Below are 23,856 nucleotides of genomic sequence, written 5' to 3' on the forward strand. Positions count from 1 at the left end.
TCCCTGGCCTTGCTCAGTGTATTAAGGGTCCTGCATTGCTATGAGCTTTGGTGTAGGTTACAGACGTGGCTGGGGTCGCTTGTTGTTGTGGCTGTGCCATAGGCTGGCACCTACTGTTCCAATTGGACCCCCTAGCCTGGGAATTTCGATATGCATCCAGTGTGGCACTTAAAAAAAAATTAATGCCAAAGTGGAATTTCAGGGTGGCATATTCTGCTGCCTTTCATATTCCTTTCATATGTATCTTATTTTACAGTAGAAATTACTTGATATCATATTGCTTCCAGCCATCAAGTCCTATACTACAGTTTGTTTTTTTCTGCCTGTCTGAATTACTTCAAATTTTACTTGTTGAGTAACTACAATTAAACGATATATGGTAAAGGCATTTTGGCAACACAAAATTCCACTTAGCTTTTTCTACCGAGGTCATTAATTACTCCTCAGATAACATTTGGATGTGGTTTTAGATATGGGTGAGAATCTTCTAGTAGTAATACAACTCCTTAGTAATACAGCATGGCTTAGTGCATGCCCTGTAAGAAACAAAAAACAAAAGAACTTGAAAATACAAAAATGAAAAAACAAACTAAGAAAACATGGGAAGGCTTTAGGTTTTTTTTCTTTAATGTTGAAATTGAGGAAACAGATATTTCTATAGGTAATGTGTATAACATTAATAAAATTTGTCTTGGACTCAATGACTTTGGATACTGAGGAATCTAGCTCCTACTTAAAAAATTTTATGTGATGTTTCAGGCCTAAGGATAGACTTTGTCTGGCTAGCCTCAAGGAAAATCTGCCCTTCTCATACCAGTCTTAGTGCCCAACCAGTGCACTGCTATCTTTGGAAAGAGTTGTGGTCAAGGCCTCAGGCCACCCTGGCTGGCCATGGTTTTATGCATATCTACATTCTCGGCCTAGGCACCTTCATTTCTAGGTCTCTATTTGATAGAGACCTAAGAAATATTAGTCGTTTTCAGAACCTGTGTACACCCTTCTTACTTCCTCTGAAGTATAAAGACTTTATTCTTGAACAGGGAGAAATAACATTGTCAGAAAAGAGAACAAATCTTCCCCCATAACACAACAGTGATTTTTATTTTAAATCTGTTAATCACATTCAGTTAAATTGGGAGTTTTTAAGGCAAGAAATAACTGGAATGTCTTAAGTATAAAGGAATTTTTACTTACTTTTTGTCCAACTAATTGTTTCATCCAATCAGTAGAATTTTGTTTAACTATTGATATATTTAACTGCATTACGTGCAATATTTCCATATTGTAACTTTGCTCACTGGAAGTAGAGAGCCTCATTTGTTTTTCTGAGAGATGAGGAAATTGAAAACTATTCAGTTTAAACCATGCAGATTTCTCTTGAAAATGAAATATATATCATCAGCTAAACAAATTTATTGTAAAGCTCATCATTTCATGTGATAGGAAGATAATTGGAAGAAAAAGAGTGTGTTTATAGAGAGATACTGAAAGTAAGATTAGACTACTGCTGAATTGAATTGGCAGTTTTCTTAAAAACTAAAACACAGGCTAAAACCTTCATGTAGCTACACTTCAAAAATTATTTTACAAATTCTTTTATAGTATTCATTTATGCAATGATCTGCTCAAAGATTAATTTCTAATTTTTATGGCATTAAATACTCCCTTTTCTTATAATGAGACAAAAGCAATGTTTTCACAGAAAAGTAGTCTTAATCCCAGGAAAGTTGAAAGTGCATTACTGAGAAAAAAAAATTACTTTTATTCATTCTATATAGTTTTATTTTGTATTATTAATGTAAATTATTAGTAATATATATGTATATATCCTAGATTATATTCAGGTAAACTATTTGTCAATTACTCATTTATGTTTTTCAGGACATTAGTAACCAGATGTACTTCTTAAATTCTTTTTTTGCTATGTAATTTTGTAAGATTTGTATGGTTGTCTTTTGAATATAGTAACAAAGCTCTTCCCTTTAATACCACTCAGCATTATATTAATATTTCATCATGAGGTCACAATCAATTGCTTCTCTATATATTGCTGCAAACAACCTTTCTTTGGATAATACTCATACCTTGTACATATTGATATTAATATGAACCCTTGCCCTATCACACTAAATAGCATTTCTGGTTTTCTTAAATGATTAATTTCAGACTAGGCTATTCTCCAAAACCATCATGACTTGGCCTTATAATTCTTTTGAGTAATCTGTCTTCCAGGAATGAACTCCCTGAATAAAAGTTCAGTGCACCTTTGATGCCATACACTTTTTCTTTTGGCAAAGGTATTAATACTCTAAAATCACTTGGGCACCATTTGTTCCATATAGCCACACAGTTATGACACATCTTAATGCAAGGGTTATCATCTAAGATTTGGGTGAAATGAGGTCATTAATAAGTAAAGGGTGAGTTTTTTGGTTTTTTGTTTGTTTGTTTTTTCGTCTTTTTGCCTTTTCTAGGGCCGATCCCCTGGCATGTGGAGGTTCCCAGGCTAGGGGTCTAATCGGAGCTATAGCTGCCGGCCTACACCAGAGCCACAGGAACGCGGTATCCGAGCCGCGTCTGTGACCCACACCACAGCTCACGGCAATGCCAGATCCTTAACCCATTGAGCGAGGCCAGGGATCGAACCCACAACCTCATGGTTCCTAGTCGGATTTGTTAACCACTGAGCCACAATGGGAACTCCAAGGGTGAGTTTTTTATAAGCTTATGAGTTCTAGACATGAATGTCTTCTTTGTCTCTACTCTCTTAGGTCTTAAGTTGTTCTATGAGACTAAAATATTGCCCCAGATTGACTTAACTCCCTGAACCTTAGTCAGGACTTCTTAATTTCCCAAGACGAACAGGCCAGTGCTGCATACCTGAATCCTCAGTTAATTTGCCTGAGAATAATTGCTGTATTTCCAACAGTGCATGCAAACTTTACATTCTACTGCAGAAATAGGTATTCTTTTAGAGAGAATTTAGCTTCCCTATTTTGAATATAACAAGAATCAACAAAGTCACACACAGGAATGGAATTAGCTAAAGCTGTGAAAAATTGAAGATACTGTACATAATATTTAAGTTTTAATTTTAATTTTTAAACATTCAGGAACACTTTCAAGCTGTGTTTATTGACTTTTTTACATAGTTGAATTCCCTTAACAGAGAATTAAATGGATTAATAAGGGCATATTTTAAAATTTGAATGTAAAACTATCACACAAAAACTTTAAACTACAAATACATGGCCTAAACCAAGCCAGGAATGTTCCCCTCAGCCTTTCTCCCTTATGTTTAACCAAATTCCTAAGGTAAATAAATTTTGTTTAGAGTGAAAACAGTGTTTTAACAGTGATAATATTTTACATAGCTACTGAACCTTCAAAACAGTTTAAAAAATTATCATATACATCCTACATTAGAATTATATAATAAAGTCCTATTTGTATTTATTTTACTTCATGTTACTGCTGAAGACACTCAGAGTAAATATAGCCTCATATTTCCCAAATCATCAAAGAGTTGCATCCAGTATTCTACTGATAAATGTTTCATAACCTAATTTCAAATATAAAATTGATTGGATTTTACCCTTTCCATCTTATGTATGTAAGTTCTCTCCCATGACCAATTTCATGTTACTGGCTTGACATCTCTGCAAAGTTGTAGCAAGATACTTCAAATGGGCTCTCATGAGATGAGAAGCATCTGCCCACCCAACAGTGGATTCAGTCATTCTGCACATTTGTTAGAATGTTATTGTTTTGACGGCTAAAATTGTGATATAAAGATTTACATTTATTTTTTCTTATTGTTTACATTTCTAAACTCCATGTGAAAATTTACTTGGTGTCTCCTCCATACTTATGTCTGTTGCCTCTAACATATCTTTATTGTATTTGTATATAACTATGCAAGTGTCAAAAATTCATGAAATGGAAAATGGCCTTCCAAGAGCATTACTGGAAAATTAATCAATCTACAGCATTTCAATGAATCACTCTACAGTTTTATACCAGTTCTTCCTTGTTATCAGTGCATTTTTATTTCCAAACACTGTTATGTTCTTTTGTTATCTAGGTAACTCCATTACATTGTCTTTATCTGTACAAACATATCACGAGATCTGTTTCTCACTGTTTGCTACTCTTCTGCTCACCATTATTCTCATTGCCATGAACTGTGGAAAGGGATAGTTGGGTTATCCATCTCGGAGTTGTTATGAGTCTTAAATATGTTAATATAGCAAAGTATTAGAAAAGTACCTAGCTGTAATTTTACTGTATATGCCTTTACTGTTATTATATTTAGATTATAAACTTTGTCCTTGATAATGGAGCTAAAATATGATAATAGTAATAAGAATAATAAAACAATAATACAGATTTATTGAGTACTTAGTACATAAAAGCATTCATTCTAACTACTTTGCAGGTGTTAGCTTATTTTCTTTAACTCAAAACTCTATGAAATGTACTTTATTATTTTTTTTTTTATACTGGGGAGAAAGTTGAGATACACAGAAGTTATTAAGTTCCTTGAAATTATGGAGGTGGTAGATGCTCAGTAAAAATTTGAAAACAGAAAGTCTGGCTCCTGAGATCTTGCCCTAACCATTTTACTGCATGTCTTCATAGACTGTTAAATAAGAGGTCGAATGATTTGGACAAGTGGGAATGCTGGAATGGATTCATTATATAAGCCACTAATGATCAGGTTTAAGCAGTGGGACTAAGGCATGTTCCCTTTATAAAATAATAAGAAATGCATTAGAGAAGGATGGACTTTCTTTTATAGGAATCTTTACATTGGTGGAGTAGTTCTAAAGAATTTACTTCATGTTTATAAGCAGCCCAGTGGAGTTATGTTCCAGTTTTCCGCAATTGTAACTAGAACTTATACTCTCTACTGTAGATTCATTCTTTTTTTTTTTTTTCTCTTTCTCTGTACTTATCTCCAGTTATTTTTTGTTTGTTCAACTTTTAGTATATTGCAATATAATTCTTATCTGATATAACTGTTTTTTTTTTTTTTTTTTTTTTTTTTTGCTGCACCTGTGGTATGTGCAAGTTCCCAAGCTAGAGATAGAACCTGTGCCCACAGTAGCACCTCTGGCCTATGCGTTAATAATGGCAGATCCTTAACCCACTGCATCTCAGGAGAACTCCTGATGTGATCATTCTTGTGTTAAATGTGTCTTCAACTATTTTATATATTTTTCAGTTCTAGAATTCCAGTTTTTTTCCTGTTGATTTCTAGCCACTGATTAAATTCTCCAGTTCTGCTATTTTGAATAATTTAACTACTGTTATGTTTAAGTCTATTCTTTATAATGACACTGTCTTTGAGTCTGTTTCATGCCTTGGTCTTCTATGCGGCATGCCTGGTAACTCGAAAAATTCTTGATTGAATGCTAGGCGGTATGAAAAATATATATCTCATAAAACTTAGGTTGAAGTATTTTCCCAATCTTGTATTCCTCTAAGTAGCAGAGGAGTGGGTCACCTCATTCCAAGGACTTTTTGGATTGGAGTTTTCAGAAAGTTTGGCTTATCTCTGGTTCTTTGTACTTCTTAAATGTAACCCTATGGGATCTCAATTGAGTTTTAGTGTTTATTTTTTTTTTATTTATTTGTTTACTTGTATGTTTATATTGAGGACCACCTTCATTTTGCAATCTTGAACTAATTTTTTTTTTTGTCTTTTTGTCTTTTTTGGGCCACACCTATGGCACATGGAGGTTCCCAGGCTAGGGGTCAAATCGGAGCTGTAGCTGCCAGCGTATGCCACAGCAATGTGGGATCCGAGCCACGTCTGCAACCTACACCACAGCTCATGGCAATGCCAGATCCCTAACCCACTGAGTGAGGCCAGGTATCCAACTGGCAACCTCATGGCTACTAGTTGGGTTCGTTAACCACTGAGCCATGATGGGAATTCCCACTATCTTGAACTTCAGTTATTATTTCTACAGGAATATATGACTGCTGAAAATTTTGCTTTACCTTTTGTTGTTGTCGTTGTTCACTTTTTACTTGGGTTTGTCCCTCATGTCTTTCAAAGTTTAGGAATCATCCAATGTCTTCATGGGAAATCTAAGTACCTGGCTCCTTTCTTCACTTCTTTCTTCTATTCAACACCTAGAATCTTTATGTCCTAGTACCCTAGAAAGTCTGGAGTGCCAGTTTTAATTTCCATGTGACAGTGGTTAACCCTGTGGACTACTCTGTGTATTAGCAGTTATTAGTTTCATGGCTCTTAAGATAAGAATTGGCCAATTCTTCAAGAGGAAAAGCAGTATACAGAATAATGGGCTCAGTTAAAAAAGTTGTTCTTCTCCTTGGATTTTATTTAAAAATACTGTGAGAACATATTGCTAGGATCGACTGAAAGTTTTCCATTCCAAGGAAGGAGTCATGAAACTTAAGATTTATTAAGTTGATGAATACAGCTGTGGTTAAAATAAAGATTTTATTTTGTTTTTATTTTTTTTTAATTTAAAATAAAGAATTTTTAAATTCTCAATAAAATGCTATGCAGATAGGGTAGTGATCCAGATTCAGAATTTGTTATGAGAGATCACTGAGATTTTCTATTAGAGGACATGTTTAATTATTAACATTTAGAGTTAAAGCAGTTTGAAGGAGATTGTTTATTATGAAGGAAATAGCAGCCTGTGTAAGCACAAAGAAATATGAAGCAGTATGACCAGTTACTCAATACAGCTGAAGAATCAAGTATGACTAGGAAGCCTGTGGGAGTGATAAACAATAAGATTGTACCGAGCCCAGAGACAGATCATAGTGAGTTTTGTATATTATGATAAAAATATAGTCTGTTAGATTTGTTCTTGATATGAGTAATAATAGTAACAACAATGATGGCTATTATTATTGTAAAGATAATTAAGTTTTAAGGAGAGCTAAAACAAGTGAATTCATTATTTTAACAAAAAGGAAGGTGAAATTAAATGATAGAGGACGTGAATTTCACAGTTGAATTCTTTTGTTTTTAGTCATTTGAAATAAGGCAAGCTGTTTGATATTGTTGAGATTTTGCTCCTTATCTAGAACAGTGTTATTTTTTCCTTCCCTTTATGTCTCATTAGTTCATGCCATAACGATTTAGTATGGACTAAAATTAATTAAAATGTGTTTAAGGAACTACATAAATGCAGTGCATTAGAAAAATATGCTGGACTGACAGCATGATACTTTATTCCATTTTTATTAGGGGCTAGACTTTCACTAAAAGTCAGTGAGTTTATGGACAGTGTTACTACATTAGATTAATTGCAGAGGGACTTGATTCAAAGTCACACATACTTGAGAATAATGCGTGTGTACAGTAGTCAGAAATCATAGGATATTTACATATTTATCAAAGACAGGGTCCAAATTCACTTAAAATGCCCTGTCAGTGCTCAGATGCAGTAATACCTCATGCACATTGTGGGGAAGGTCATTGAAAAGAGTCGTTCCAATTGCCTTATTAAAATGGCAGTGAAACCAGTCAATATTGCCAGACAAATGAGAATTCAAAGAAGTTTAAACTTTCACTGGAGCATGTCCAGATGTTATGTGCCTACATCAGATAGCCTGTGTTCTGATTTCATTTCATAGACCCTGGGGAATATTTCCATTTCACCACAGCCCTTACATTTCAAATGGCACATTGTTAATGGGTACTTGACTCCTCTTAATTGTTTGGTCTCTCTCTCTTAAATCTCTTTCTCTCACCTATTATCTCTAAATCCTGCTTATATCATTATCATTTTGTCCTTAATTTCTTTGATTCAGCTTACTTTTCTTGTCACATATGTACTTTTTCAGGAAAGACTGGAACTTTGTGAAAAAAACTATAGTTCTTTATGTAAATATGAAAGAGGATATTTTTTCTTTGCTACTCACTCTTTAAAAATTATTAGTCCTTGTGGAATTTTTTTTCTGTAATGAAGCTCACCTTGTTAATTTATGCAGTTAAATTCCTAAATTTATAAATGAGATAATCTAGGCAAAATGATTTGTCATGAAATATTTTCAGTGAGCTAAGAATGAATAGGTTAATCAAACAAATTATGTCTAACTTTATAAAGTTGAAAGATGAATGAAGCATAAGACAAATTTTAAAATATATATTGATATACATATAGTATAAATGGTTTACAGTATTATATGTATTTTATAAAACAGTACTGTAAAATGTAAACATTATTTCTGAAATCTATTATATTCATGATTATATCATAAAAATTATGAAAATAACTAATTAGTAATAAATATTGGGTCTGTAGTAAATAAGGAGAGACAATAAATTATCAAGAAAATGAGAAAAGGTGATTCCAAAACAAATATGAGAAAAGGGAAAAAATGGCTAATTATATTCTGAAATCATATTTTACCTAATAATTTAAAAACTAAAACTAAAAAAACAATGTGGTATTACTTTTTAGTCCCAATCTCCCAAATTTAGATCCCCCATTGAAAATGATAACCGTCCACTTGGCTTTTTTTTATAGTAAAACAGTCATTTGTGTAAAGCTAGTGGAATTTTAGATTTGCATAATCTTCCTGGAATGATACTTGGCAAAATATAGTTTTCACTTTAAATACATGAAATAATTCATGGTACATCTATTGGCTGCAATATAATTTAGCCATAAATATTAACTTCTCAAAAATCTTTGATTGACATGGGGAAATTATCACCATATAAAGTTTATTAAAGGAGTAGCTACAGCATATTAAGAATAACATGATCATAAATATGTAAGAAGCCTGTGTTCATATTTGTCTATCCAGCCCCTCCATCCATTCATCCACCCATTTTTCCTCCATCTGTCTGTCATCAAGTTAGAAGAATTAACCCCAAGGTGTTCTTTTTTTCCAGATGGCTCTTTTTGTTGCCCTTGTTTTTTCTAGAAAGCCATCTGTTTTGTAGCTGTTTTTCAAATTATATTTTATTGTAGTAAAGTCACTTGGTATGAGGAGTTCTTGTTGTGGCTCAACAGTAAGAAACTCAACTAGTATCCATGAGGATGGGGGTTCGATTCCTGGCCTCACTCAGTTGCTTAAGGATCTAGTGTTGCCATGAGCTGTGGCGTAGGTCACAGATGCTACTCAGATCTGGCATTGCTGTGGCTGTGGAGTGGGCCAGCAGCAGCATTTCCAATTCAAGCTCTAGCCCTGGAACTTCCATATGCTGCAGGTGCGGCCCTTAAAAAAAACTAAAAATTAAAAAATTTAAAAAAACGCACTCAAAGTGCGATCTGCTTTTTAACTATATTCAATGTTGTTCATCAAATCTATAGAACTTGTTCATTTGCATAATCAAAACTTTTTCCACTGATTAGCAGTTTCCCATCTCCCCATCTTCAAAGGCCCCAAACTACCATTATTCTCGGATCCTATGAGACTGACTATTTTAGATACCTCTCACAAGTGGAAGTGTGCAGTGTTTGTCCTTTTGCGACTGGCTTATTTTTCTTAGCATGATGTGCTCAAGGTTCATCCATGTTGTCTGTCACATCTTGCAGGATTTTATTCTTTTTATAAGGATGAATATATATTATTAACATATATACATATCACAGTCTTTTTATCCATTTATCCATTGATGGATATGTAGTTTGTTTCCACATCTTCATATTGTGAATAGTGCTTACATGACAAGATAAAATTTCTTAAATGCATATGTCTTTAATTATGTTCGAGGTTAAGCACTTCATATTATAAGGCTTTTGAATAATTTTTCTTATGTAATGACTATTTCTGTCTTTTACTACTTTTGGGTTGGCTGCTGTTTTTTTAATTGATTTGTAAGAACTGATTACTAAAGGACTTCTTTCCAGCATGTGTTATGTGTCTGCTCAGTCACTAATTTCCCCTTCTGTACTGAATTAATGGCACCGGCATCCAATATATTTTTGTATTCCTTTTAAATATTTTTTCAACTTTACATTCCATCAAATTTACTTTTCCTTTAGCCACCAAGATATGTTGACATTTATAACAAGCATTTATAAACCCTGTTTTTGCCTTCCATCACCCATTCTGTCCATGTATTATTCTATACTGTCTTTAATCCTCTCCTGCAGACTGAAACACCTCCTGACAATCAAACCAACATTATCATGGCTTTTTTCTATTATATCTTATTCCAGTTTCAGGCAGACTTCTTAGAGCACCGCTCCTTCTTAAACACTTTCTTTCTTTCTTTGTTTTTGGTAATATCATACTTTGTTGATTGGCTTCCAGCTCCCAAACCTTTTAGTCTCCTTTATTGGATACTCCCTTTCAGAATAATCTCTAAGTATTTCTTGGTTGAGGCTGAATTCTTTTTTGTTTGTTTGTTTGTTTTTTGTCTTTTTGTCTTTTTGCCATTTCTTGAGCCGCTCCCACTGCATGTGGAGGTTCCCAGGTTAGGGGTCCAATTGGAGCTGAAGCCACCGGCCTATGCCAGAGCCACAACAACTCAGGATCCAAGCCGCGTCTGCAACCTACTCCACAGCTCACGGCAGCGCCGGATCCTGAACCCACTGAGCAAGGCCAGGGACCGAACCCGCAACCTCATTGTTCCTAGTCGGATTCATTAACCACTGAGCCACGACAGGAACTCCAAGACTGAATTCTTATTTCATCTATTCTCTTTCCAGGTGACCGTTTCTACTGCCACGAGTTTCATCTCCGTCAATATGCCGATTATATCTAGGGTCCTCTGTCCATTGCTGACTTGTGATCTCCACTAAGATATCTAAAAAGTACCTGAAATTTAACATTTCTGAAATAAAACTGACCCTGCATCTTCCCCTACTGGGTTAATAGAATTACCACATATCTGATTGCTTAAGCCCAAGAGATGACAATAAACTTGAATACTCTATTCATCTTATAAGCCAAAATTATTACAATAGTCTAACAGTCCTACGAGTATTTCTTCCAAAATATAATGTGACTTCATGCCAAACACTACCGTAGCTCGACTTGTATTACTGTGACTTGTATTCCTGTGTCTTAGTCTGGGCTGCTATAACAAAATGACAGAGACTAGGTCAAATAAACAATGCATTTTTCTCAAAATTCTGGAGGTTGAGAAGTCCAAGTTAATATTAGGTGTCTGGTGAAAGCCTTGCTTCCTAGTTCATAGATAGGCCTTCTCACTATAACCTTACATGGCCAAGCAAGATAGAAATAATCTGTCTTACATATTTTCTCATAAGGGCATTAATCCCTTTAAAATATCTTCATAGTCATGATTTAATTATCTCTCATGGGCCCACCACCAAATAAAACCACATTGGGGATTAGGAATTCAACATATGAATTTTGGGGAGGACACAAATATTCAGTGCATAGAACCTTGCTTCTACCTCTTTGTAATAAACTCTTCTTCACATATATTTGTTCAACTTAAAAAGAGCATAGGATTTGAACACAGACTATGGCATTCATACCCTGACCATTTTTATGAGTTGTGCAACTTTGGGGGAAATTTCTTAATCTTTCAAAACCTCCATTTCTTCACCCAGAAATAATAATAGTACCTTTTAACAGGGATTTTTGAGAAACATTTTAATGTGGGTCAAGCCCTTAGGACAGTGTTTTGTAAATGACAGGCTTAATTAAAGTTAACTTTTGGAGACCTTTTGAAATAGTTTTACCCTAGCAAAAATCCCTCCAAACTGCTTACCAGTAATTTCCTATACTAACCACATCCTACACCAATCTCAGTAATCCAGATTTTCTTTGTGTTCCACAAATACTTTAGGAATCTTCCTACCTGATTACATTGCCCTTCTGCCAGGGACATTCTTCCATCAGATCTTTTGTATGCTCTCTCCTTTTACTCAGGCCCCAGCTCAAATGCCATTTCCTTGAGTGGTTAAGTCTTGACCTCAATGTCTAATAGTCTTGTCACATTTACACAGTGGGACATGTGTCTTATTTACACAGTTTCATGTTTAAAATAAATCATATTACCATCTAAAATTAGTGATTATTAATTTAGTGATTAATTAGTGATTGTTTTTTGCCTCATCTATTCCCTGCACTAAAGCAGTGCATGTCATACTGTAGAACCACCATGAATATTTGTTGAAAGAATCGATATATGAATATATGAATGAATAGCTTGATGAATAAAAGTGACATAAATCTCATCCACTAAGACCTTAAAATGAGCCTTTATGACCACTTTGGTCAGTTCTCAGAGATCATGTTCCTTAATCAGAGATTCTGCTATACACTATAATTTACCCTTTCAACTCTTTAAAACCATGTCCACTTCTAAAGATGATTTACTGGATATATGAGAGATTTTATCTTATTTGGGGAATTCCAGGCCAGAAATATATCTATAAAATTTTCATATGAATGTTGAAAAAGTAATATTGATAAAATAGCTAATTTCCCAATTTATTTTCTTGATCAGGAGTGTTTCAAATAATAGTAATGATGCTTAGATGCATTCTTTCTTCAGTTAGTAAATTGTTGTTTATAGAAAAGAAAACCATCTACTTACAAAGAGGTGAAAATAAAAATTTCAAGGTAAATACATTATGCTGTTGTAAATTAATTTTTTTATGGTTTATTGGTACAAAAATCCAGTTTTATTCTGGGAGACAGTGTACTTTTGTAGAGAAAACATTTACATTTTCTACTTTTCAAAATGTACAGACATAGCAGACTTTTCGATCAGTAAGAATAGAAGGCTAAATATTTCTATTAGTTATAATTATCCTACTGCTAATAATTTTCAAATATATATATTTATGTGTATTATACAATTGCACAATGTTTCTGTACATTTTAGCCTTTTTTGGAGGTGTGGGTCCTACGTGCTTTACAGAGAATATTTCAGCATATGTAGGAGTTTCAAAGAATATAAACAAAGGGAGAGAAAATGTGTTCTCACTAAGGAAATTTAAATTCCCATAATCAAGTAGCTTTAAAAAGAGACATAGAGTTCCCATCGTGGCTTAGTGGTTAACAAATCTGACTAGCATCCATGATGATGCAGGTTCGATCCCTGGCCTTGCTCAGGGGGTTAAGGATCCAGTGCTGCCCTGAGCTGTGTTGTAGGTCTCAGACAAGGCTTGATCCCATGTTGCTGTGGCTGTGGTGTAGGCCAGCAGCTGTAGCTCCAATTCAACCCCTGGCCTTGGAACCTCCATATGCTGCGGATGTAGCCCTAAAAAGCAAAAAAAAAAAAGAAATAAAAAAAAACAGACACAAGATTTATTTCCCTTACCTTGAGATTACTTTGTCAGCATTCCAAAGGACATGCGTCAGTTTGCACAATACTTAAGTTCTGAAGCACCAGAGAAAAGATAGCACATTATCAAACTTCTATGTTTACTTTTTTGTAGTGTTTCTCCATTTCTAATAGCAACTAGTTCTAGGCCTCTGTCATACATTTAAGGTTTAAATAGAAATAGTGCCCACCGCTATATCCCTTTTTATTGTTTTCTATGAGATATAATTTATTTGATTTACTAAGAAAAATAAGAGTTAATTATTTCAAAAAAATAACATATTCCTTTAGTATCTGGATTTGAAAACTAAACTATTGTTATATAATTTGGTAATATTCTTGGAAATAAAGTTACTTAATAAATTTCCAGTATTAACAAATAGAATTACTGGCTTGCAATAATAATATATTGATGGTGCTGTTAAGTAATTTGAATGACCGAAATGGATGAGTTTTAAAGTGGTTCATTAATTGTAGATATTCTGATAAATTATTTTCTTTTTTTTGAAGGAATTTAAAAATCAATAAAAGAAGTGTACTGAGGTTCTTTGTTGGGGATACTATATTTTAAGATTATATATTGCTATCAAATTATATAAAACAAAAGATTTTTTATGTTTATGATTTTTAGTGATTAATTCACATGTTGAAAAATCATGAAATTACTTTTTTAAAAGAAAGGTGATTATGTAGAATATCCACTTTACTGCATTGTGACTATTTATAAAATAAAAAACCAAATAGGCTCTACTGTTTTTCTAAAGTTCTTAGTTGGAAAGGAAAGGAGTGGCCAAAACTACTCATTCTATACAAACTTACTGATATTAAGCATGTGAATTTTATAATGCCTTGTGAGTTAGATACTGTTATTGTTATATGCATGTATAGATAAGGAAACTGAGGCACAATGTGACTACCTACCTTTTCCTAGATGATATAGCCTGAGTTGAAATACATCGGAAACTAACACAACCTTATAAGTCAGTTATCCTCCAATAAAGTTAATTTTTTTAAAAGCAAAATAAAATATAATAAAATTGGCATAGTGAACATGTAACCACATACCAATTTATATAATTAAAAGAAGAAAGAAAAATCCACAGCTCCACACCATGCCTAGTCACAGGCTGCATTTCAGGCACCTTGCTTTCTGATTGTTCTGTTATTTCTCAATACTCTCAGGAGCTCCTACTGTACTCCTGATTCTAATACTTTGTGAGATTATTAATTCCGTGTCCATAAAAATATAATTTCAATTTTACTTTTAAAGATTGTTTTTAAAATGTTTTCTTTGATATTATAGAAATAAGTAGAGATGCATCTACTTCATTTGGATAGAATGTTACATGTTACTATAGCATTGGATTTAGAAGAAACTTAAAAAAGCTTCATTATTTTGTTATAGTAACAAAATATTTAAAGTGGATTTAAAGTGGAAGGGATAATTTTTTTAAAAAAGCTGTTTCACAATCTAATTTCCTAAATGGTTTTTAATCAGAATTTTGAAGGGCATTGGTTACAGTGAATGCTTATGTCCATTAGGATTTGCACTAGTATTTGTTCTAATTATACCTGAGTTTTCCTGTCATAAGCTTTCTCAGAGGAGGAAATAAGCAGACTGTCTTCAGGAACAGAAACATGCTCAGAATCATTATATTTTCCTAAATAATCATTAAGAAAAAATCTAAAAATATTTGGTGGGAATGGTAAACACAGCTACCCAATAGCATTGTCAGTGTCACTATTTAATTAATTATTACACTGGAAATTTCACTGATCTTATGAAAAATATGCCTTATTAAAAATTAGAGAACTTTTGGCATTCTGTGGTGGCTCAGCAGATTACTGAGCATTTTCACTTCTGTGGCTTGAGTCACTGCTGTGGTGTGGGTTCGATCCCTGGCCTGGAAACGGCTGAATACTATGGATGCAGAAAAAAAAAAAAATAGAAAACTTCAGATAAAGAGAGGAAACCATAATTATTTATCATCAAAATATCACCAAATTATTTTTTCATATTGGATATTGTACTGTTTTCTGTATAGTTTTTATAGGCTTAGTCTTATTTAGATAGGGTATATAAGTTTAATTTTATTATATATTGTTTAAACTTTATAAGAAATTGTAATTTAAAAATTGAGAAATTAAGGAAGCCAATTTTTAAGCCACTTATATTCAGTTGCAGATTCATTTTTATGTCATTTTTTGTAAATACATCATTTTTTAGAATTATACATTTCAAAATTTCCTTTGAAAAATCATTTTTTAATTGTCAAAATTTGATTTACTATAAAGAAGATGCCTGTAAATTACCATTGCCTGATTGATGAGACATAAGAATGATCTTAGATTTTGCCTAAGATAGTGGTGTAATTTCCAGACTCCCTCATGGTAACCAGAAAAAGAATAATGTATCTCTCTACTTATGTGATTGAGAAAGGGACTGCTGGAATTGGTCTGGTAGGTTGGTTTTTTAGATATTTAAGTGCTAGAATAATTTCACCATGATGTCACCTTTTCTTCCTTGATAGGAAAATAATTGTATTTTAAATCTCAAGTGACACTCAAACTATAAAAAATGGTTACTTAACTTTGAAAGTAAAGGTTCAGTGAAGGGGTAAATTCTGTCTTTGAGCATGGAAACCAAATTCAATATTAGGCAACAGGCATCTGTGAAACAAAGTTTACTTTTACGTAATTTTACAAATGTACTGTGTAGAAAAAAATAAAATTAATTTGCCAGAGCTCTGCAGTCTACCTTCTGCCACTAACTCAGGCATTATGAAGGTACGTTCAGTGTTGGATCAACAACTGCTCTCTTGACCTTTTTGTACAATTGCCTGTCTATCAAGAATCCTTCCCACCACCCCTGCCACCCCTGCTGTGCTCCTTCACTACCACCCACTCCGCAAAAGTGCCTGTACTTGATGTGCCAGCCTGTTATCTAAGCAGGCAGGGAGCCCTACTTCTCTTGGCAGGAGGTAGTTGAGTGAGGAGGTGTTAGGCATCTTTCTCTTTGATAGTTAGTTGTTCTACCAAGGTGTTTGGTGGGTGTGTTTTTCATTTCAAATTCAAATCATCATTTCACAGGTATATCCAGTTTACCCTGTTATTAAAATATGTAAGTAAAAAAAAAATGGATCAAAATGAAATAGTAAAGAGTCAAGAATGAGACATCGAAATTTAATTATGCAGTGTTTTTATATTTTTTATCTTTTAATTTATTTTCTTTTGGGGGGGGCAGCAAGTGATGCCATATGGAACTCCCAGGCCAGGGATCATATCTGATCCACAGCCTCTAAATAAGCCACAGATTCAGCAAAGCCAGGTCCTTAATCCACTGTGCCAGGCTGGGGATCGTGCTCATGTCCCAACACTCCAAAGACGCTGCCAATCCTGTTCTGCCACGGCAGAAGCTATCTTTTAATTTCATAGCTTTGCTGCTAACTGGGCCTTTGTGATTCCTGCAGTCACAAAGATTGTACAGGTTTTTGATATTGTGCTAAAAAAATACCCCTAGATAATCAGCATTTGATTTTGAAACACTATTTCTGTTAGATTGTAGATTGTTAGCACTTTGACGCAAGAGGTACTGGATATTTCAGTTAATGATTGGTTCACTCAAAACTTTTTTTTTTTCATTCTCTCATCATGTTGTAAACTGTTTTCTCGCTCAGACAGGTAATAACTGATGTCAATAATGTGGCTATACACTTAACCATTGAGCAGCATCCGGAAGTGAGGATACATTTCTCCTAAAACACTTGAATTTTGCCTATCGAAAATGAATCTAATATCAGTTCCATCCTTGATGTAACAAGTGCTCTTTGGTGAGCTGAGATTTCAGTGAGATTATTTGTAAGCATAATAGGGAGTGTGGAAATATGCCAATTGAAGAGTCAGTGGGAGAAGAATAATAGGGATAATGAGTAACAGGGAGAGAGAAACAGGTAAGCCAAGGAAATCAGGCACTTTGAGAACTCTAAAATCAAGAGAGTGAATTATAGATGTAAGAGGAAGTCTGATGGTAAGTTTTATACTGAGGAGTGTGAAAGTCACTTTTTGCATTCTATTTTTGATAATTAAGAGTAATTTATAGGTCTGCCACCTCTTGCAAATGGCAGGCCTCCAGATCCTTTCTGTGCTATCACACTGTAGAGGGAAGTGGCAAGAGAACAAGCTCTCAATAAGCACACTAAAATTCCTACGTTACCGCTATCAAATAAGTATTTTGTAAATGATTTTGTTATATCTTCTTCCAAATTAACTCTTTTTTTAATAGAAATACTGAAGTTACATTTAAACATTTTTGAAAGTGGTGCAGGAGTGAATCATGTGGCTGTCCAGGTTCAGGGAAGAGGACGTATAAAAGCACAGATGGGGAGAATTGTTAGCAGCTTTGAGGAATATTCAGACACAGTGTGGCCAGAGTTAATCAGTGAGCAAGGGGAAGAGTAGTGGAAGGTGAGAAGTAGAGGGAGCACCAAGCCAGGGCCTTCTAAGTCATCAAAAGAACTTTGTCTTATACCCTAAATATATTGTGAAGCCATATTTCCTTATGAAAATATAAAGAGAAATCTAACTTCAAGAGAACTAGAGAATGGGTATATGAAATAATAATTTACATGTATATTTCTCTTCCTGTCTAGTGGATGTTTATGCATATTAGTCATTGAGAAATATGTATTGGCATGTTTCCTCAGTACTTCTTTCTCTTTTAGATGATTTTTAATTATTACTTGTCAAACTATGATCCATTTACCTTTCTACAACTCCAAATTATGGTATGTTTTAAGCTGTTGATAATCAGTAGAGTTTTATATTTTAAACAGTAGGCATAGGGGGTGGTTAGATTGACAGCAAAAATCAGGAATAAAACATGTTGCTTGACTATCAAAGAAAACTTGGAAGATGTGTCCCTCTACCCCTTGGCAACCACAAGTCTATTCTGCAAGTCCATGATTTTCTTTTCTGTGGAAAGGTTCGTTTGTGCCATATATTAGATTCCAGATGTAAGTGATATAATATGGTACTTGTCTTTTTCCTTCTGACTTACTTCACTCAGGATGAGAGTCTCTAGTTGCATGCATGTTGCTGCAAATGGCATTATTTTGTTCTTTTTATGGCTGAGTAGTATTCCATTGTGTATATATACCACATCTGCCTAATCCAATCCTCTGTTAATGGACATTTGGGTTATTTCCATATCTTCGCTATTGTGAATAGTGCTGCAATGAACATGCAGGTTTATGTGTCTCTTTTAAGTAGAGTTTTGTCTGGATAGATGCCCAAGAGTGGGACTGCTGGGTCATATGGTAGTTCTATGTAAAGATTTCTAAGGTACCTCCATACTGTTCTCCACAGTGGTTGCACCAGCCTACATTCCCACCAACAGTGCAGGAGGGTTCCCTTTGCTCCACACCCCCTCCAGCATTTGTTGTTTTTGGACTTAATAATGAAGGCCATTCTGACTGGTGTGAGGTGGTATCTCATGGTAATTTGGGTTTGCATTTCTGTAATAATCAATGATGTTGAGCATTTTTTCGTGTGCTTTTTGGCCATTTGTATATCTTCCTTGTGCATGTCTTTATCAGAAAAAAAAAAAGTGTTTCTTTTAAAGTGAGTGATTCATTAAAGGCATAAGAGTATGATAATAAAAATGGAACAATATAGAATATATGGAATGAATCTTACTATAGGGTTTTCAAAAAGAATCTTGAAGTCAGGTGAGTCCTCATGCACATGACTCTTGTATTTTAGTGCTAGGGCCATGTACATTTGTTGTTGCTACTATTTAAATCAGGTATAAGTGCAAAACTTCCTAATTTTAGTTACAGCTTTCATTTGAAAGCCAATTACATGAAATAGGACTTTAGTTTCCTAATTTAGCATTTGGAAATTGGAAGCTGTAGACTTGAGGAAGCTGCATTTAATTTAAAGAGAATTTCAGAAATTAAAAATATCCAATATTATTGAAATACCCTATATTATTCATGTTTGAAATACGCTTCTCTAATTCATTGCTTTTGAATAATCCTATTAAATGTATGCAGCAATTTTATTATGTCTTAATAATCTGTGTATATAACCTTAAGTAAAGTTAGTTTTTCCTATTACTGCTAAATTTGGATCGAAGTTGTACTCTTTTCATTTTTTTTCCCCTCATCTCTTTCACTATTCAACCCTCTAAAAGAATGAGTGTATACCCATTTTTTTCAAAATGCCACCTATTGACATTCATCTTCTTTTAAGATAGAGATCAAATATCCCATCAGTATTTTGGAACAATTTAAGAAATGTTTTTAATTAATAAAATTGTGAAAGCACATGACATCTTTATGCATACAATATTTCCGACATTTTGAAGGTTGGTTTTACATTTTACCAGAAAGTCAGTGTTTTAAACTCTATGAAATGATTTGCAGTATAAATTTCAAATCAGAGCTGAACTTTTAGCTTTTGAAATAATACAAAATACTATTAAGAATGAAATGCAATGATAATATAATTTTTCCACCTATCCATATAAGATTTCATCTTTAAAAGTACTTGAAACATGAATGTAATAGTTTTAATTCAAAGGGATAAAGCATGTTATTAAGTCTGACAGACTGATTTATCATATGCAATTATAACAAGAGATCATTTTATTCTTTCAGTCTGTCCAAAATCAATATTTCCATAAGTTCATTATTTTCCCTTCCATATTATTTTTCTGAATAGCTAGTATGAGCTTAAATTTCAAAATACAGGCAAACAAAAAGTATGTAGTGTCACAAAAAGATGAAGGATAATTGAACTATATCAGCTAAATTATATAAAAAAACTTATAATCTCTAAACTTTTATAACTATCATTCTGAGCCTAAATTAACCTAAATATGAGATATTAATATTGAAAATTCTTTGTCATATAAACAATGCCCTTTAAAACTTTTTAAGTGACATCTGTATTCTTAGATATTTTCTGAGGAATAAAAATACCAAAGCACCTATATCTTTTCTTCCATTGTTATATATTGCTATAAACTTTCCAATTAAGTAAATCTTTTTTTAAGAAATCTCACATTATCTGAATTGTGAAAGAAAATGAAATTTTATTAAGGATTGGCATGATTGCAGAGACTGGATATAATAATGAATGAGACCATCAAAATAATTTGTCATGAAATGTCATTATCCACCTTCAGGTTCCTATTTATTCCCCTTACGGTTGCCTCTTGGTAAATGTGGGAGGACCGTCACTACATGTGGAAAATGCCAGCGTAGGTGGGCAATGGCTGCTTTACAGTTACACAGAATCACTTCTTCAAATAAAATGATACAAGCATTATTTTTAAGTATGCTTAAAAGTAATATCTAAAATGCTTCTGTTTTTGTTCCTTTCATTCATTTATTCAGATAACTTATTCATAATTATTATTTCCCTGCGCTCTCTGATAGATATTTGACATATAATCAGAAAAATGAAGCAAAATATCCATTTATATGGAATAGCCGATTGGCTTCTGTTGTCCACAAGTGTGCTTACTATCTCAAGTTAGAAGTAGGGAAATCAAGAATATAGGTACTTTTTCTTAATTCTTTATAACAACAATAATGAAAACTTTTAATGAAAATTAAATGATTTTATTTATGTGTAGCATTTAATTCCTTTCTTCATACATGTTAAGTGTTATAAACAAGTGTTTATATCATTGTAATTTATTCATCAAAGATTTGTTAATGAAGATAATGAATAATTTGAAAATTTATTTTTGGTAACCTGCTAATTTAATTTATTTCAACAGTATTTCTTCTCGGCTTTCAAAACGCAAAGTTGATGACCTAGCTTTGGTCTAAGAGTCACCCTTAACGTCGTTCTTACTGTGGAGGATTTTTTTTTTTTAAAGTCTTTGTCATCACAAAAAAATCTTTTTTTCTGCTAGGAGTTTCAGATTCTCATAGTGTATATTGGATAATAAAAACTTATATCTAGGGAGTTCAGATATAACTCAGATATAACACAGCAGAAACAAATTCAACTAGGAACCATGAGGTTGTGGGTTCAATCCCTGGCCTCGCTCAGTGGGTTAAGGATCTGACATTGCCGGGAGCTATGGTGTAGCTTGCAGACACAGCCCAGATCTGGTGTTGCTGTGGCTGTTGCATAGGCCAGCAGCTGTAGATCATTCCCTAGCCTGGGAACCTCCATATGCCACAGGTGCAGCCCTAAAAAGCAAAAAAAAAAAAAAAAAAAAAAAAAAAAAAGGACACCAAAAAACAAACAAAAAACTTATATCTGCTCCAAATGTTTACTCTTGGAGCATTTATTCTTTGAACCTGAACCAGAATTCAGGGCAAGCTGTGCCAAATATTTATTTTCTTAAATGGCTTGCTTAATATTTTTTTAGTTGGTGTTTTCAGACTATTCAAAATTGAACAAGTAAATGATAAATAGTATTAAAAAATAAACTCCTGCCACCACAGCAACATCTTCACAGACATGCGTGAACACACATATTTGAAACATAGATATTCTACCATGATTGAATAACTTTATGGATATCCATTATCGATAATAAGAATAATAAAACCTGTTCTTCATTCCTCATACAGTATGTAACTTAAAATGTGAAATGGAAAACTGAGTATGTAGTCAAGCGATTCTTTCAACAGCCTTAGCCTGCATAGCTGACTCAGGCTCTGTAGACCTCTCTTCAACAATAGATGGCCAATTATAGTCTGAGTTAAACAGTTAATTTCCCCAAGCAGTGATCATGGCTTAGCCAGTGTATAAACTCTTCTAGTTTTGTTTTTTGTTTTTGTTTTTGTTTTAATAATAATGTACCCAATGCAAGTTACAAGACTACAGATAATAAAATGGACTTCCCAAGAGTACCATATTTTCCTGATTGGATCCAGAGCCAAGAAATCAGATATAACTATAGAGATGTTGTTTGTATAGTCTTAGTCCTTTAGTCCTAGTCCTTTATACTTCAGTTATCAGCCATAGTATTGTGATTTTATTTGATCAATAAACTGGGCAAGTTTGGCAACTTTGCAAAAACTTCTCTATGGATTTCTACATGAAAGCAAGAAAAGGGTGTTTTTGGACTCAATTTATAAAATTGTGATTTTCCCCTAAGTAAAATTATTTAAAAATAAGTGTAATTCTCCCTGGAGCTCTCATGAGTCAATTATAGGTATGAAGGAGTTCAAATTAGAGCCAAGCATAAATGTTCAAACCAAAATGTTAAGGTAAAGAAAAATTACCTGAATCATAAAGGCCAAGAGTTACCTTATGAGATGTTTAAAATTTGTGAATAACCATTAGAATGTTCAGAAGCCATATTCTGTCTTTAAATACAATATGTAAACATTATTCTCATGATAAATATTAGCATTGTCTTTAAGATTTATAATATTTAATTTATATTTTCTCTGTTATATAAATTTTGTTTTAAGATTTAAAAAAAATTTTGAGGATTATTTAAAGATTTCATAGTAATAATTCAATAATTTGTAGATATTTTAAAATTATTAAATTTTGGTAATGAATAATGCATGCATGACAAACACTTGCATATGTGTGCATATGCATATATTCAGAAAAATAAGGCAGAATGCCCATTTATATGGCACATCTGTTGCACTGTCCACATGAGTGCTCACACTCTCATGTTAGAAGTAGGAAAATCAGTAAGAAATAGTTTTCCTGACTTAATACTATTGCTAATAATGTATTTTCCCTTCCATTATCTATATTTGGTTTCTAGATTATGAAGGAAAAAAGCCCATTTGATTTGGAGATTACTAATGATATTTTTGTATCTGTGTTGGAACAAATATTCTTAGTTGTCAGCATGACCTTTGTAATGATATGGACTTTCCAGTGATCTTGGTAATATAATCACACAGTGTGTGGGAAGAGATTCATTTGGGATTTACTCCTAGTTTAGACATTTTCTCACCAGGAATAGACATCCCACTTGCTCTCTTTAAGTTCAGGTTTAGTTCTACCAGGCAAAGCATAGGGAAAAATATGATGTAGAATAAAATGTCAAGGATCAAGAATGATGGCAAAAATTTAGTGAGGAAGGGTAGAGCAATGGTAAACTGCTGGTTGGTGATAGAGGGCAGTTTTTTTTTTCCCCCACCCTTTGTTCTGTTGCAACATGAGTATCTAGACAAAGTTCTCAATGCTACTCAGCAGGATCTCCTTGTAAATCTATTCCAAGTTGTGTCTGATAACCCCAAGCTCCCTATCTCTCCCACTCCATCCCCCTCCCATCATGAAGCCACAAGTCTCTTCTCCAAGTCCATGATTTTCTTTTCTGAGGAGATATTCATTTGTGCTGGATATTAGATTCCAATTATAAGTGGTATCATATGGTATTTGTCTTTGTCTTTCTGGCTCACTTCACTCAGTATGAGATTCTTTAGTTCCATCCATGTTGCTTCAAATGGCATTGTGTCATTCTTTTTTATGGCTGAGTAGTATTCCATTGTGTATATATACCACCTCTTCCAAATCCAATCATCTGTCGATGGACATTTGGGTTGTTTCCATGTCCTGGCTATTGTGAACAGTGCTGCAATGAACATGCAGGTGCACGTGTC

At 33.6% G+C, this 23,856-nt stretch overlaps 1 long non-coding RNA gene across 4 annotated transcripts in view; it reads left to right on the top strand.

Moving 5' to 3' along the window:
- LOC110256465 (uncharacterized) overlaps positions 1-23,856 on the top strand; it is a 291,252-nt gene that overhangs the window by 26,835 nt on the left and 240,561 nt on the right. Inside the window, exon 3 of one of the 4 annotated variants that reach the window (XR_014823735.1) lies at positions 10,659-13,798. The exons of 2 other annotated variants lie outside the window; for them this stretch is intronic. This is a non-coding gene — a long non-coding RNA (uncharacterized LOC110256465). Of the gene's footprint in view, positions 1-10,658; positions 13,799-23,856 lie in introns of those variants that run through there. One more of the 4 variants, XR_002338011.2, reaches the window with a different exon arrangement.

Source organism: Sus scrofa, chromosome 13, assembly GCF_054392235.1.
Source record: "Sus scrofa isolate SSC_HxYL_T2T_F1_AM1 chromosome 13, Sscrofa_HxYL_maternal_Yorkshire_Landrace_v2.0, whole genome shotgun sequence".
Taxonomy (NCBI): Eukaryota; Metazoa; Chordata; class Mammalia; order Artiodactyla; family Suidae; genus Sus; species Sus scrofa.